Source organism: Acipenser ruthenus, chromosome 44 (assembly GCF_902713425.1).
Source record: "Acipenser ruthenus chromosome 44, fAciRut3.2 maternal haplotype, whole genome shotgun sequence".
NCBI lineage: Eukaryota > Metazoa > Chordata > Actinopteri > Acipenseriformes > Acipenseridae > Acipenser > Acipenser ruthenus.
This window is the reverse complement of record NC_081232.1, coordinates 1,996,150-2,013,345: the sequence shown is the minus strand read 5'-3', so window position 1 is coordinate 2,013,345 and position 17,196 is coordinate 1,996,150.

The window sequence follows — 17,196 nt, the reverse complement described above, 5'->3', positions numbered from 1 at the left end:
TATCAGTGTATATGCCCCGCTGTTTTTATCAGTGTATATGCCCCTGCTGTTTTTATCAGTGTATATGCCCCTGCTGTTTTTATCAGTGTATATGCCCTGCTGTTTTTATCAGTGTATATGCCCCTGCTGTTTTTATCAGTGTATATGCCCTGCTGTTTTTATCAGTGTATATGCCCCTGCTGTTTTTATCAGTGTATAGGCCCCCGCTGTTTTTATCAGTGTATATGCCCCTGCTGTTTTTATCAGTGTATATGCCCCCGCTGTTTTTATCAGTGTATATGCCCCCTGCTGTTTTTATCAGTGTATATGCCCCTGCTGTTTTTATCAGTGTATATGCCCTGCTGTTTTTATCAGTGTATATGCCCCACTGTTTTTATCAGTGTATATGCCCTGCTGTTTTTATCAGTGTATATGCCCCACTGTTTTTATCAGTGTATATGCCCTGCTGTTTTTATCAGTGTATATGCCCTGCTGTTTTTATCAGTGTATATGCCCCACTGTTTTTATCAGTGTATATGCCCTGCTGTTTTTATCAGTGTATATGCCCTGCTGTTTTTATCAGTGTATATGCCCTGCTGTTTTTATCAGTGTATATGCCCTGCTGTTTTTATCAGTGTATACACCCCCGCTGTTTTTATCAGTGTATATGCCCTGCTGTTTTTATCAGTGTATATGCCCTGCTGTTTTTATCAGTGTATATGCCCTGCTGTTTTTATCAGTGTATATGCCCTGCTGTTTTTATCAGTGTATATGCCCCCGCTGTTTTTATCAGTGTATATGCCCTGCTGTTTTTATCAGTGTATATGCCCTGCTGTTTTTATCAGTGTATATGCCCTGCTGTTTTTATCAGTGTATATGCCCTGCTGTTTTTATCAGTGTATATGCCCCCTGCTGTTTTTATCAGTGTATATACCCCCGCTGTTTTTATCAGTGTATATACCCTGCTGTTTTTATCAGTGTATATGCCCCTGCTGTTTTTATGTGTATATGCCCTGCTGTTTTTATCAGTGTATATGCCCCCACTGTTTTTATCAGTGTATATGCCCTGCTGTTTTTATCAGAGTATATGCCCTGCTGTTTTTATCAGTGTATATGCCCTGCTGTTTTTATCAGTGTATATGCCCTGCTGTTTTTATCAGTGTATATGCCCCCACTGTTTTTATCAGTGTATATGCCCTGCTGTTTTTATCAGAGTATATGCCCCGCTGTTTTTATCAGTGTATATGCCCCGCTGTTTTTATCAGTGTATATGCCCCCGCTGTTTTTATCAGTGTATATGCCCCGCTGTTTTTATCAGTGTATATGCCCCCGCTGTTTTTATCAGTGTATATGCCCTGCTGTTTTTATCAGTGTATATGCCCTGCTGTTTTTATCAGTGTATATGCCCTGCTGTTTTTATCAGTGTATATGCCCCGCTGTTTTTATCAGTGTATATGCCCTGCTGTTTTTATCAGTGTATATGCCCTGCTGTTTTTATCAGTGTATACGCCCCCGCTGTTTTTATCAGTGTATATGCCCTGCTGTTTTTATCAGTGTATATGCCCCACTGTTTTTATCAGTGTATATGCCCCGCTGTTTTTATCAGTGTATATGCCCCCTGCTGTTTTTATCAGTGTATATGCCCTGCTGTTTTTATCAGTGTATATGCCCCCACTGTTTTTATCAGTGTATATGCCCTGCTGTTTTTATCAGAGTATATGCCCTGCTGTTTTTATCAGTGTATATGCCCTGCTGTTTTTATCAGTGTATATGCCCCGCTGTTTTTATCAGTGTATATGCCCCACTGTTTTTATCAGTGTATATGCCCCGCTGTTTTTATCAGTGTATATGCCCCTGCTGTTTTTATGTGTATATGCCCCACTGTTTTTATCAGTGTATATGCCCCGCTGTTTTTATCAGTGTATATGCCCTGCTGTTTTTATCAGTGTATATGCCCCTGCTGTTTTTATCAGTGTATATGCCCCGCTGTTTTTATCAGTGTATATGCCCCTGCTGTTTTTATCAGTGTATATGCCCCCGCTGTTTTTATCAGTGTATATGCCCTGCTGTTTTTATCAGTGTATACGCCCCCGCTGTTTTTATCAGTGTATATGCCCCCGCTGTTTTTATCAGTGTATATGCCCCGCTGTTTTTATCAGTGTATATGCCCCCTGCTGTTTTTATCAGTGTATATGCCCCTGCTGTTTTTATCAGTGTATATGCCCCGCTGTTTTTATCAGTGTATATGCCCCTGCTGTTTTTATCAGTGTATATGCCCTGCTGTTTTTATCAGTGTATATGCCCCCGCTGTTTTTATCAGTGTATATGCCCTGCTGTTTTTATCAGTGTATACGCCCCCGCTGTTTTTATCAGTGTATATGCCCCGCTGTTTTTATCAGTGTATATGCCCCTGCTGTTTTTATCAGTGTATATGCCCCTGCTGTTTTTATCAGTGTATATGCCCCTGCTGTTTTTATCAGTGTATATGCCCTGCTGTTTTTATCAGTGTATATGCCCCGCTGTTTTTATCAGTGTATATGCCCCTGCTGTTTTTATCAGTGTATATGCCCCCGCTGTTTTTATCAGTGTATATGCCCCTGCTGTTTTTATCAGTGTATATGCCCTGCTGTTTTTATCAGTGTATATGCCCCCGCTGTTTTTATCAGTGTATATGCCCTGCTGTTTTTATCAGTGTATACGCCCCCGCTGTTTTTATCAGTGTATATGCCCCGCTGTTTTTATCAGTGTATATGCCCCTGCTGTTTTTATCAGTGTATATGCCCCTGCTGTTTTTATCAGTGTATATGCCCTGCTGTTTTTATCAGTGTATATGCCCCCGCTGTTTTTATCAGTGTATATGCCCTGCTGTTTTTATCAGTGTATACGCCCCCGCTGTTTTTATCAGTGTATACGCCCCCGCTGTTTTTATCAGTGTATATGCCCCCGCTGTTTTTATCAGTGTATATGCCCTGCTGTTTTTATCAGTGTATATGCCCTGCTGTTTTTATCAGTGTATATGCCCCCGCTGTTTTTATCAGTGTATATGCCCCGCTGTTTTTATCAGTGTATATGCCCCTGCTGTTTTTATCAGTGTATATGCCCCTGCTGTTTTTATCAGTGTATATGCCCTGCTGTTTTTATCAGTGTATATGCCCCCGCTGTTTTTATCAGTGTATATGCCCTGCTGTTTTTATCAGTGTATACGCCCCCGCTGTTTTTATCAGTGTATATGCCCCTGCTGTTTTTATCAGTGTATATGCCCTGCTGTTTTTATCAGTGTATATGCCCCCGCTGTTTTTATCAGTGTATATGCCCTGCTGTTTTTATCAGTGTATACGCCCCCGCTGTTTTTATCAGTGTATACGCCCCCGCTGTTTTTATCAGTGTATATGCCCCCGCTGTTTTTATCAGTGTATATGCCCTGCTGTTTTTATCAGTGTATATGCCCTGCTGTTTTTATCAGTGTATATGCCCCCGCTGTTTTTATCAGTGTATATGCCCCGCTGTTTTTATCAGTGTATATGCCCCTGCTGTTTTTATCAGTGTATATGCCCCCGCTGTTTTTATCAGTGTATATGCCCCCGCTGTTTTCATCAGTGTATATGCCCTGCTGTTTTTATCAGTGTATATGCCCTGCTGTTTTTATCAGTGTATATGCCCTGCTGTTTTTATCAGTGTATATGCCCCCGCTGTTTTTATCAGTGTATATGCCCTGCTGTTTTTTATCAGTGTATATGCCCTGCTGTTTTTATCAGTATATGCCCTGCTGTTTTTATCAGTGTATATGCCCCCGCTGTTTTTATCAGTGTATATGCCCTGCTGTTTTTTATCAGTGTATATGCCCCCGCTGTTTTTATCAGTGTATATGCCCTGCTGTTTTTTATCAGTGTATATGCCCCCGCTGTTTTTATCAGTGTATATGCCCTGCTGTTTTTTATCAGTGTATATGCCCCCGCTGTTTTTATCAGTGTATATGCCCTGCTGTTTTTTATCAGTGTATATGCCCCCGCTGTTTTTATCAGTGTATATGCCCCGCTGTTTTTATCAGTGTATATGCCCTGCTGTTTTTATCAGTGTATATGCCCCCGCTGTTTTTATCAGTGTATATGCCCTGCTGTTTTTTATCAGTGTATATGCCCCCGCTGTTTTTATCAGTGTATATGCCCTGCTGTTTTTTATCAGTGTATATGCCCCCGCTGTTTTTATCAGTGTATATGCCCTGCTGTTTTTTATCAGTGTATATGCCCCTGCTGTTTTTATCAGTGTATATGCCCCTGCTGTTTTTATCAGTGTATATGCCCTGCTGTTTTTATCAGTGTATATGCCCCCGCTGTTTTTATCAGTGTATATGCCCCTGCTGTTTTTTATCAGTGTATATGCCCTGCTGTTTTTATCAGTGTATATGCCCTGCTGTTTTTATCAGTGTATATGCCCCTGCTGTTTTTTATCAGTGTATATGCCCCCGCTGTTTTTATCAGTGTATATGCCCCTGCTGTTTTTATCAGTGTATATGCCCCTGCTGTTTTTATCAGTGTATATGCCCTGCTGTTTTTATCAGTGTATATGCCCCCGCTGTTTTTATCAGTGTATATGCCCCTGCTGTTTTTTATCAGTGTATATGCCCTGCTGTTTTTATCAGTGTATATGCCCTGCTGTTTTTATCAGTGTATATGCCCCTGCTGTTTTTTATCAGTGTATATGCCCCCGCTGTTTTTATCAGTGTATATGCCCCTGCTGTTTTTTATCAGTGTATATGCCCCTGCTGTTTTTATCAGTGTATATGCCCTGCTGTTTTTATCAGTGTATATGCCCTGCTGTTTTTTATCAGTGTATATGCCCCTGCTGTTTTTTATCAGTGTATATGCCCTGCTGTTTTTATCAGTGTATATGCCCTGCTGTTTTTATCAGTGTATATGCCCCTGCTGTTTTTTATCAGTGTATATGCCCCCGCTGTTTTTATCAGTGTATATGCCCCCGCTGTTTTTATCAGTGTATATGCCCCTGCTGTTTTTTATCAGTGTATACGCCCTGCTGTTTTTATCAGTGTATATGCCCCCGCTGTTTTTATCAGTGTATATGCCCTGCTGTTTTTATCAGTGTATATGCCCTGCTGTTTTTATCAGTGTATATGCCCCACTGTTTTTATCAGTGTATATGCCCCACTGTTTTTATCAGTGTATATGCCCCGCTGTTTTTATCAGTGTATATGCCCTGCTGTTTTTATCAGTGTATATGCCCCTGCTGTTTTTATCAGTGTATATGCCCTGCTGTTTTTATCAGTGTATATGCCCCACTGTTTTTATCAGTGTATATGCCCCGCTGTTTTTATCAGTGTATATGCCCCCGCTGTTTTTTATCAGTGTATATGCCCTGCTGTTTTTTATCAGTGTATATGCCCTGCTGTTTTTTATCAGTGTATATGCCCTGCTGTTTTTTATCAGTGTATATGCCCCACTGTTTTCAAAGCTTCCTGCGATTCTCTCCGATCACAACCCTATAGTATACAGTGTGAATTCTTTACTACAAAACCCAGAGTTTGTTGCCCAGTTTAAAATTAAGCTAGTGGAATTTTTAGAAATTAACAGTAGCTCAGTGAACAATCCAGCTCTGGTGTGGGAGGCTGCAAAAGTCTTCATATGGCTTCTCATGTAAAAAAAAAAAAATCAAGAATTAATGATCTGGAAAAACACTGTCAATTGTTGGAGCATGCACAAAAAAATAACTACACCCGAGCTGATGAAGAAAAACTGTGAGCCGCCAGGGCAGAGCTTCGTGATTTATTGTGAAGACGGGCAGAATTTATTATGCATAGAGTTAGACAAAAATATTACTTTCATGGCCGTAAACCCAGCCGATTAGGCTACTTGCACTGAAATTGAAGCAAAGTGAATGTCGGGCATCCATTGAAACAATCCGTTCATCCGCAGAGGTACGAATTTGTGATCCAAAAGAAGTCGTATAACTCTAACTCCATGTTAGATGAGGTGGCATGGCTAATTTCTTGCAAAACTATCTGAGGTAGAGTCAACAGAATTAGGCAAACCCATCTCTCTGGATGAATTAAAAACAACACTGGAGAGTGCTAAAAAAGGCAAAATCCCAGGACTTGACGGCATTTTTGTTTTGGGACATACTGCCCTGAATATCAAAAGTTTCTTCACAGTCCGAAACTCGCTGTCTCCGTCTGTTTTAACCCGACTCTTGTCCCGAAAGCTGTTTCCATCATAAGATGAAACACTTTTCTGCTGTTTTCAGACAGGTGGAATGGGTGCAATTAACATAAAGCTGGCGGAATAACTCTTCAGTATTTAAATGAGAAACCTACATGTTAATGATGCAAATGACGTCATTTCAGGATTTCAATCAATGGACAGGTGGGATTGAAAGATAGTAAAGAGGAGAAGATACATTTAATAGAACACAATAAAGCAATACATCCGGACATTTTATAAAATGTCGGCTTTGTGACAATCCGTGAAATTCTTTTTTTTTTTTTTCTTTTTTTGTCATTCGTGAATTTATTTTAAAAATAATGTGGATTTTCCGGGCCCCTATAGACTGCTGCCATAATGCGCTTTCCTACTTTTTATTTTCGCCCAAATAAGATCAATTTGAAATCTGTCTTATTTGTGGACCCTTTTGGGGCCGGTGCAGCTGTTCTGCTGCTTCATAATCTCATTTACAAACGAGCCCCTCCAACAATGTACCCATGCTTATCATTAAGACTTGCCTTAAAGCGCATGGCTAATGAGCAGCGGAGTGCATTTTGGCGCTGCTAACACGGCCTTAACTTGTCAAAAGTGTCATGATACATGCGGGGCGAATTTAAGGCCAGTATAAACTCAGCGCTATGGCCTTTATGCCGTCGCAAACGCTTGTGTTGCCCATAGATTTATATTTATTGATTTATATATTTATTCATTTATGTATTTGTTTATTTATTTATGTTTCATTTTGGCATAGCAGCTACATTATCCCTTTCAGCCTCTCAGCAATCTCTGGACTCTTGACCGGAGGGTTGTGGGTTCAATCCCCAGTGGGGGACACTGCTGTTGTACCCTTGAGCAAGGTACTTTACCTAGATTGCTCCAGTAATAACCCAACTGTATAAATGGGTAATTGTATGTAAAAATAATGTGATATCTGTAAAAAATGTGAAATAATGTATAATGTGATATGTTGTAACAATTGTAAGTCGCCCTGGATAAGGGCGTCTGCTAAGAAATAAATAATAATAATAATAATCTCTAGCAGCAAAGTATCCCACAGTGACCCGCGGTGGATGAAATGTCTGGGTAAGCATTACTGTCAGGCCACATTATTGGACACATTATTTATAATGCATACAATATAAACCAGTATTGAATGCAAGTTGCACCTTGTTGAGACTGCCCGTTTGTTTCACAACCTCATCCAGAAGCCTGGTGCGTTATGTGGATTTATTAAATGCAGCCAACCCCTCGCCTGCCTTCCATCATTCCAGTCAGAAAACAATGTAGCTATCTGGGCACTGATATACAACCGTCCCTTCAATCCATTGTTAAAACTATCTAAAAATACTAAAAGAGGTGGAAGGAGACATGGAGAGGTGGACAATGATGCCCACCGCTCTACAAACCCAAATCGCTATGGTTAAAATGAATGTCCTGCCCCGAATTTATTTTATAAGTGCTATGATTCCATTGCACTAAATCTACTGTCTGCAGTTCCCTGGAGAGAAATCGAGGAAGCATTCGTTTCTCCCATTAGACTACAAAATATTTTATTTGTAGGTCTCACGAACAACAAATGTGCACTACACTCCTATCGTTACAAATACAATAGCAAACTGGAGGGTGATAGAAAAGCACATGGGACAACAAATGTAATGGCACCATGTGGCAAAGTGGTTTGCAGTGCGCAGGATGTGATGCAATGCGTAACAGATGAGAGACAGTAAAGTTCATGGTCCTAACAATTCTTTATTGGTTCCGTTTTTAATCCAGGTCCGGCGACCATAAATAATAATCCCAGGCAATACCCACAATGTGTATCGCAGTTATAAACCACGGGTTACGGTCCTGAAATAATAAGCACAGTATAAACACACACGAGCACAAGTCCAGAGTGAGTGCTAACGTGCAAGTGGTGAAATACAATTTATTTGTGTGCAGTGGTGAAGTGTTGTCTGGGTTGGTGCTGGCCTTAAGTGACAGCTCCCGGGACGTGTTAGCCGTCTAATGAGAACAAACGACAATTAGAAACGACAAAACAAACAAACACTAAACACTCGCGGTTACTTTCTATTTTCCTTCCGCAGTTCCCTCTCAACCATAACAAAGGAACAGAGCGCTTAGCCACACCCCCTTGGTTAGCGAGTGCATCCGTTTTTCCTATACTCTGCAGTGGCCGCATCACTGACTTGGTGTACCGTGGCTTCACCCCCTTTCTAGGATGGCCGACTTCCACCTTTCCCCTGGAATGAATTGTCAGACCATCCAGTCCGGGGCACACTGTATCCTTTACACAGAGCCCTCACAGATTGGGAGGGAGATTTATAACCAAGATTCATTCTTTCTCTGTCACACACCAACACTCGCCTACTGGCATAATAGAGCACTCATGTCCAGTAATCAACCCCTTGTTTTTGAACCATGGTCTAAAAAAGACATTAACACACTTAGTGACATATACGATAAGGACGGGCTTATTAGTTTCCAGGATTTGACCTCACTTTTCAATTTACCAGGATCCTCTTTTTTCTCATATCTTAGACTGCGCTCTGCTTGCGTGCTTATGGGGTTAGAACTTAAAGTGTATCCTATAATAGATTGGATCTCAGGATCTGCCTCTAGGGGCCTGGTCACTGTGATATACTCACATCTGCTAAAAGCTTCAAATAAGCCGCAGGCTATTATCAAAATATGGGGAAAAGATATAACCTCAGAGGATGGGCCAATTGATTGGAATACGATCTGGCATAATATATTTAATGCATCAAAGAAATCCTCAGCTAATTCATTTCAAAGTGTGCTAGAGGACATACTGGACGCCTCTTAAGAGGAGCCGTGTGGGAATCACCTCAGACCTCAGAATAACCTCTGCTCCCTTAATACACCTGGCACCTGAATGCACATGCTCTGGGCATGTCCAGAGGTTAGTTCTATACTGTCGAGACAACATAATTGGAAGAGACTTGCCATTAGATCCAGTTGTACTACTACCTAATGATGATTTGAGACTAATTGCTTAAATGCCAAATTTGGCTTGCTGGACTGACAGTCGCAAAGAAACTGATAGTACAGCGCTGGCTCCCTCCCCATAGACTACCTGTGCAGCAGTGATTGTCATTTTAATGACATTGTTATGTTAGAACTATCGACTGCCAGGCTCAATATGGCAAAAACTGACACTTCAGAGACTTGGAGCGGAGCAGCGGCTGAGATAACCAAGCTACTGACTGCTGCCTAATTGTCATTGGGAGGTTAAGACGTGGGGACTGTCGGGGGTCGCTGTCTACCTGTTACCTACTCTCTGTGTCAAATTACTCTCATGGGGTCCAGGGAGGGATGAGGGGGGCCGCTGGGGGAGGGAGGGAAAATATGTTCATCAACGTATCTAGATGTGCTGTTTCATGTTTATTTCTGACATTTACCGCTTTACTTGGCAAATGTCGACATTTACTTGGAAATCTGGAGATTTGCCAATATTCTGACTTTGAGCGTTAGTAAAGTATTTTGTAAGGTTATGTAACATGACTGTGCCATCCCCTGGGATTTAGGGACTGATCAAATCTTCTGGATGCGAATAGACTCTGAATGAATATTAAATTAACTAATCTGTACCATTTATTAGATCAAGCAATGATTCAAATACCAATGTTGTCCCTCGCTGTGAATGAGCACCGGAAACACGCAGAAAAGATTCCGGTTTAATTAATTTAGCCTTTTCCAACTTTGTTTAAAAACTTTTCCTAGGGCTCTGGGATTTTGGAATAATTGCCATTATAGAAGAAATGAGTAAAAAGGAAGGACGATTGGCAGAACAGGACGTGACCTACAAGCAGGGCCGGTTTAAAGGACGTGGGGCCCTACGATAACCCCGATTTTGGGGGCCCTATGCAGATTATGATGAATGGTGTTTGGCATATTGGTTAATTCGGCCCTGCGTTGGGGACAGAGAGTGTGAGCGGAGCGGAGCGAGCCAACTGTATATGGAGCGGAGTGCGGGGCGGACACTTCCAGCCCGCTATCTCACAGCACTGAGAAGAACTGAGCACGGGTTTATTTTTCTTAAATACATGTTCGGAGTTTGCACAAAAAAATAAAAAAAGAAGGTCCCTGTACAGTATTTTCCATCATGCCTGAACATGGCAACTATTCATTTTTTCAAACCAAAAATTAGGCACTTTTATGTTTTGCAGGCTTGAGAATTGCATTTTTAAGCTTTTATATTCAATGCGATTGCCGTTGCACTTTATAATTCATTATGGAGGGGAAAATATTGTAGCGTGCACGGGGGAAGGCAGCATCAGGGCTGGTAGGTGACGTAATCACACACAAAGACATAAGCCCGATATACGCTCCTTGCAAAGGAGCCGGCTCTTTTGTACAGCGGTATCAGCACTATGCTTTAGTGTGAGAAGTCCTGGGTTCGCGCCTGCCCTCCATCTGTGTGTGGATTGCCTCGCCCTGTGGGATGCGCCTGCCTGCGTTAACGGAGATCGCTACAATATATATTCTCCTGATTGTTTAGCTGCCATATCAAAATGTGAGAAACGTCATCAGTGTGTCATTGGGTTTTGCCCCAATACAGCGCTGTGAACACGGTTTATATTTTCTGCACTCTTAAGGGTAGTTCATTCACTACAGGATGGTGCGTCAGCCCCGTTGAGATTCACTCATATGTGTTCGTGGGATGCTTTGAGCTCCCTATGAGATAGTCGGATACAAACAAGCCCAGGATAAAGCTAATTTGATACGAATCATATGCAATTTTCAATTTATGCATTTTTTTCTGTACCAATCAATAATAATGAGGGAACGTCTTCGAATTGAAATTAGATAACTTCTCTGCACAAAAGCTAATACTAATACAAAAGCATTAGCAAGTGGATAATATAACATCCACTGAGGTTAATGGGTCAGTGGTTTTGTTAGTTAACCAGAAAGTCCAGCAGCTAATATATACAATAGCAGCAGAATTTATATATATACAGTATACATATAGCAAAACAAAAACAATGTTTTGTATTTCTTTCTTTCTTTCCAACCCTGCTGTATATTCCTTCTACAGACCAGTAGTAGCTTTGCATTCAATAGAACAAAACAATGTAGTTTAACTAAAGAAGGGAATGAGTTTCACGTCCTTTACTTCTTTTTGGGTTTTCTTTTATAGCGACAGAAACAAACACTATGGACTGAAACCCTTCTTGCCGGCTGCAGACATCCTCATTTGAATTTCCTTCAGCCTCCCGCATTGCACACGTTTACCTTTACCTGCCTTTTTTTTTTCTAAAATTCCAACCCCCAAATGAAAAAGGGAATTTTCTATAATGTAAAGAGGCATACTGTGCACATTTCAGACAGGACAGGTTTTTAAAGTGGCCCTAAAACTGAAATAAATGAACAAGCCTGATTCATACATTTGATCCTGCAGACTGATGCCTCTGATGTAGGACTAGAGACGGATCTCTCCCAGGAGGTAGAGGGCGTGGGGCATTTGGTACATGAGCAGGAAGCTGCTTGCGTGAGAGACTCAGAGACCAGGTATGCTGTAATCGAGAAAGAAATGCATAGCCGCCATAAAAAAACAAAATTAACCAAAAGCAAGCTTCAGTGCGCCTCTCTTCCTGTGTGTGTGGGCCCGTCCGCCCACATGCAGTTTTTGTAAAATGTCCCAAACAAACGGGGACTTCGTGGGGTTCCTGCGCTATCGTAATTTGTGTATAGGTTAAACCGGCCTGCCTACAAGCTTGCAAATGCTGTATTGCGTACGAGGGGGGCGGGTGTTGTTATTGTAAAACAAAGTTTTCAAAGCAACTGTTTTAAGATCAAAAATGTGTTCCCCAACTATCAGGAGTAAACACAAGCTAAAAGCATCAAGAGTATTTCTTACATGAAACGCTTCTGTTCCAGAGGAGGCCCTCGTCCGGTTCCTAGTAGCCGATTGAGCTCAGAACGTTGTCAAGGCGGGTCTCAAAGGATCCCAGAGATTCAGCATCGAGATCGTGGCTCAGGAGCCCATTCCACCCCCTCACCACTCTCTGCGTCTCCTGCCCTCTCTGTCCACTTTATTTCCATATATAGGGGTGATTTGTATCAACACGAAAGGGAAAATATTGTAAGATGTCTTATGTGTAATGTATTGGATTCTTCAGAGTCTGTGAACACCACTGTTGAACCCTAGCACTGTAAAATTACACGCTTCTGTCTGATAGTTTGAACCACCAAACTCTTACCATAGCACTGCAACAAACAGGAGACCCAGACAAACAGTATCTCTCTCTCTCACACACACTAACTACATGAAAGGAGGCACTACCCAAAACGTGTGTCTGTTTCATCCAGAACTTTCTGACTGAAGTTCTGGATGAACTACCTATAATATCAAAAGATGCAAAAATCTCTCTGTCTCACCCACAGTACTGTGATGAAGGCACTAGCTCTCACACACAGCACAGTGATGAAGGCACTAGCTCTCACACATAGTACAGTGATGAAGGCACTAGCTCTCACACAAAGTACAGTGATGAAGGCACTAGCTCTCTCCCACAGTACAGTGATGAAGGCACTAGCTCTCTCACACAGTAGTGATGAAGGCACTAGCTCTCACACATAGTACAGTGATGAAGGCACTAGCTCTCACTCAGCAGTGATGAAGGCACTAGCTCTCACACATAGTACAGTGGTGAAGGCACTAGCTCTCACACACAGTACAGTGATGAAGGCACTAGCTCTCTCCCACAGTACAGTGATGAAGGCACTAGCTCTCTCACACAGTAGTGATGAAGGCACTAGCTCTCACACATAGTACAGTGATGAAGGCACTAGCTCTCTCACTCAGCAGTGATGAAGGCACTAGCTCTCTCACACAGTACAGTGGTGAAGGCACTAGCTCTCACACACAGTACAGTGATGAAGGCACTAGCTCTCTCACACAGTACAGTGATGAAGGCACTAGCTCTCACACAGTAGTGATGAAGGCACTAGCTCTCACACATAGTACAGTGATGAAGGCACTAGCTCTCTCACTCAGCAGTGATGAAGGCACTAGCTCTCTCACACAGTACAGTGGTGAAGGCACTAGCTCTCACACACAGTACAGTGATGAAGGCACTAGCTCTCTCACACAGTACAGTGATGAAGGCACTAGCTCTCTCGCCCAGTACAGTGATGAAGGCACTAGCTCTCACACAGTACAGTGATGAAGGCACTAGCTCTCACCCAGTACAGTGATGAAGGCACTAGCTCTCACACAGTACAGTGATGAAGGCACTAGCTCTCTCACACAGCACAGTGATGAAGGCACTAGCTCTCTCACACAGCAGTGATGAAGGCACTAGCTCTCACACAGTACAGTGATGAAGGCACTAGCTCTCTCACACAGCAGTGATGAAGGCACTAGCTCTCTCACACAGCAGTGATGAAGGCACTAGCTCTCACACACAGTACAGTGATGAAGGCACTAGCTCTCTCACACAGCAGTGATGAAGGCACTAGCTCTCTCACACAGTACAGTGATGAAGGCACTAGCTCTCACACACAGCAGTGATGAAGGCACTAGCTCTCACACACAGTACAGTGATGAAGGCACTAGCTCTCTCTCACAGTACAGTGATGAAGGCACTAGCTCTCACACACAGCAGTGATGAAGGCACTAGCTCTCACACACAGTACAGTGATGAAGGCACTAGCTCTCTCGCCCAGTACAGTGATGAAGGCACTAGCTCTCTCTCCCAGTACAGTGATGAAGGCACTAGCTCTCTCACACAGTACAGTGATGAAGGCACTAGCTCTCACACACAGCAGTGATGAAGGCACTAGCTCTCTCGCCCAGTACAGTGATGAAGGCACTAGCTCTCTCTCCCAGTACAGTGATGAAGGCACTAGCTCTCACACACAGTACAGTGGTGAAGGCACTAGCTCTCTCACACAGCAGTGATGAAGGCACTAGCTCTCTCACACAGCAGTGATGAAGGCACTAGCTCTCTCACACAGCAGTGATGAAGGCACTAGCTCTCTCACACAGTACAGTGATGAAGGCACTAGCTCTCACACACAGCAGTGATGAAGGCACTAGCTCTCACACACAGCAGTGATGAAGGCACTAGCTCTCTCACACAGTACAGTGATGAAGGCACTAGCTCTCTCACACAGTACAGTGATGAAGGCACTAGCTCTCTCACACAGCAGTGATGAAGGCACTAGCTCTCTCACACAGTACAGTGATGAAGGCACTAGCTCTCACACACAGTACAGTGGTGAAGGCACTAGCTCTCTCACACAGCAGTGATGAAGGCACTAGCTCTCTCACACAGTACAGTGATGAAGGCACTAGCTCTCACACACAGTACAGTGATGAAGGCACTAGCTCTCTCACACAGTACAGTGATGAAGGCACTAGCTCTCACACACAGCACAGTGATGAAGGCACTAGCTCTCACACACAGTACAGTGGTGAAGGCACTAGCTCTCTCACACAGCAGTGATGAAGGCACTAGCTCTCTCACACAGCAGTGATGAAGGCACTAGCTCTCACACACAGCAGTGATGAAGGCACTAGCTCTCTCACACAGCAGTGGTGAAGGCACTAGCTCTCTCACACAGTACAGTGATGAAGGCACTAGCTCTCTCATACAGTGATGAAGGCACTAGCTCTCACACACAGTACAGTGATGAAGGCACTAGCTTTCTCACACAGCAGTGATGAAGGCACTAGCTCTCACACAGTACAGTGATGAAGGCACTAGCTCTCTCACCCACTACAGTGATGAAGGCACTAGCTCTCTCACCCAGTACAGTGATGAAGGCACTAGCTCTCTCACCCAGTACAGTGATGAAGGCACTAGCTCTCTCGTACAGTGGTGAAGGCACTAGCTCTCTCACACAGCACAGTGATGAAAGCACTAGCTCTCTCACCCAGTACAGTGATGAAGGCACTAGCTCTCTCGTACAGTGATGAAGGCACTAGCTCTCACACAGTACAGTGATGAAGGCACTAGCTCTCTCACCCAGTACAGTGATGAAGGCACTAGCTCTCTCACACAGTACAGTGATGAAGGCACTAGCTCTCTCACCCACTACAGTGATGAAGGCACTAGCTCTCTCACACAGCACAGTGATGAAGGCACTAGCTCTCACACAGCAGTGAAGGCACTAGCTCTCACACAGCAGTGATGAAGGCACTAGCTCTCGCACAGTACAGTGATGAAGGCACTAGCTCTCTCACACAGTACAGTGATGAAGGCACTAGCTCTCTCATACAGTGATGAAGGCACTAGCTCTCACACACAGTACAGTGATGAAGGCACTAGCTTTCTCACACAGCAGTGATGAAGGCACTAGCTCTCACACAGTACAGTGATGAAGGCACTAGCTCTCTCACCCACTACAGTGATGAAGGCACTAGCTCTCTCACCCAGTACAGTGATGAAGGCACTAGCTCTCTCACCCAGTACAGTGATGAAGGCACTAGCTCTCTCGTACAGTGGTGAAGGCACTAGCTCTCTCACACAGCACAGTGATGAAAGCACTAGCTCTCTCACCCAGTACAGTGATGAAGGCACTAGCTCTCTCGTACAGTGATGAAGGCACTAGCTCTCACACAGTACAGTGATGAAGGCACTAGCTCTCTCACCCAGTACAGTGATGAAGGCACTAGCTCTCTCACACAGTACAGTGATGAAGGCACTAGCTCTCACACAGTACAGTGATGAAGGCACTAGCTCTCACACACAGTACAGTGGTGAAGGCACTAGCTCTCTCACACAGCAGTGATGAAGGCACTAGCTCTCTCACACAGCAGTGATGAAGGCACTAGCTCTCACACACAGCAGTGATGAAGGCACTAGCTCTCTCACACAGCAGTGGTGAAGGCACTAGCTCTCTCACACAGTACAGTGATGAAGGCACTAGCTCTCTCATACAGTGATGAAGGCACTAGCTCTCACACACAGTACAGTGATGAAGGCACTAGCTTTCTCACACAGCAGTGATGAAGGCACTAGCTCTCTCACCCAGTACAGTGATGAAGGCACTAGCTCTCTCACCCAGTACAGTGATGAAGGCACTAGCTCTCTCGTACAGTGGTGAAGGCACTAGCTCTCTCACCCAGTACAGTGATGAAGGCACTAGCTCTCTCACACAGCAGTGATGATGGCAGTATCTCTCTAGCCCAGTACAGTGATGAAGGCACTAGCTCTCTCACCCAGTACAGTGATGAAGGCACTAGCTCTCACACAGTACAGTGATGAAGGCACTAGCTCTCTCACACAGTACAGTGATGAAGGCACTAGCTCTCTCGTACAGTGGTGAAGGCACTAGCTCTCTCATACAGTACTGTGATGAAAGCACTAGCTCGCTCACACAGCAGTGATGAAGGCCCTGGCTCTCTCACACAGTACAGTGATGAAGGCACTAGCTCTCACACAGTACAGTGATGAAGGCACTAGCTCTCTCACCCAGTACAGTGATGAAGGCACTAGCTCTCTCGCCCAGTACAGTGATGAAGGCACTAGCTCTCTCACACAGCACAGTGATGAAGGCACTAGCTCTCTCACACAGTACAGTGATGAAGGCACTAGCTCTCACACAGCACAGTGATGAAGGCACTAGCTCTCTCACACAGCACAGTGATGAAGGCACTAGCTCTCACCCAGTACAGTGATGAAGGCACTAGCTCTCACACAGTACAGTGATGAAGGCACTAGCTCTCTCACACAGTACAGTGATGAAGGCACTAGCTCTCTCACACAGTACAGTGATGAAGGCACTAGCTCTCACCCAGTACAGTGATGAAGGCACTAGCTCTCACCCAGTACAGTGATGAAGGCACTAGCTCTCTCACACAGTACAGTGATGAAGGCACTAGCTCTCTCACACAGTACAGTGATGAAGGCACTAGCTCTCACCCAGTACAGTGATGAAGGCACTAGCTCTCACCCAGTACAGTGATGAAGGCACTAGCTCTCACACAGTACAGTGATGAAGGCACTAGCTCTCTCACACAGCACAGTGA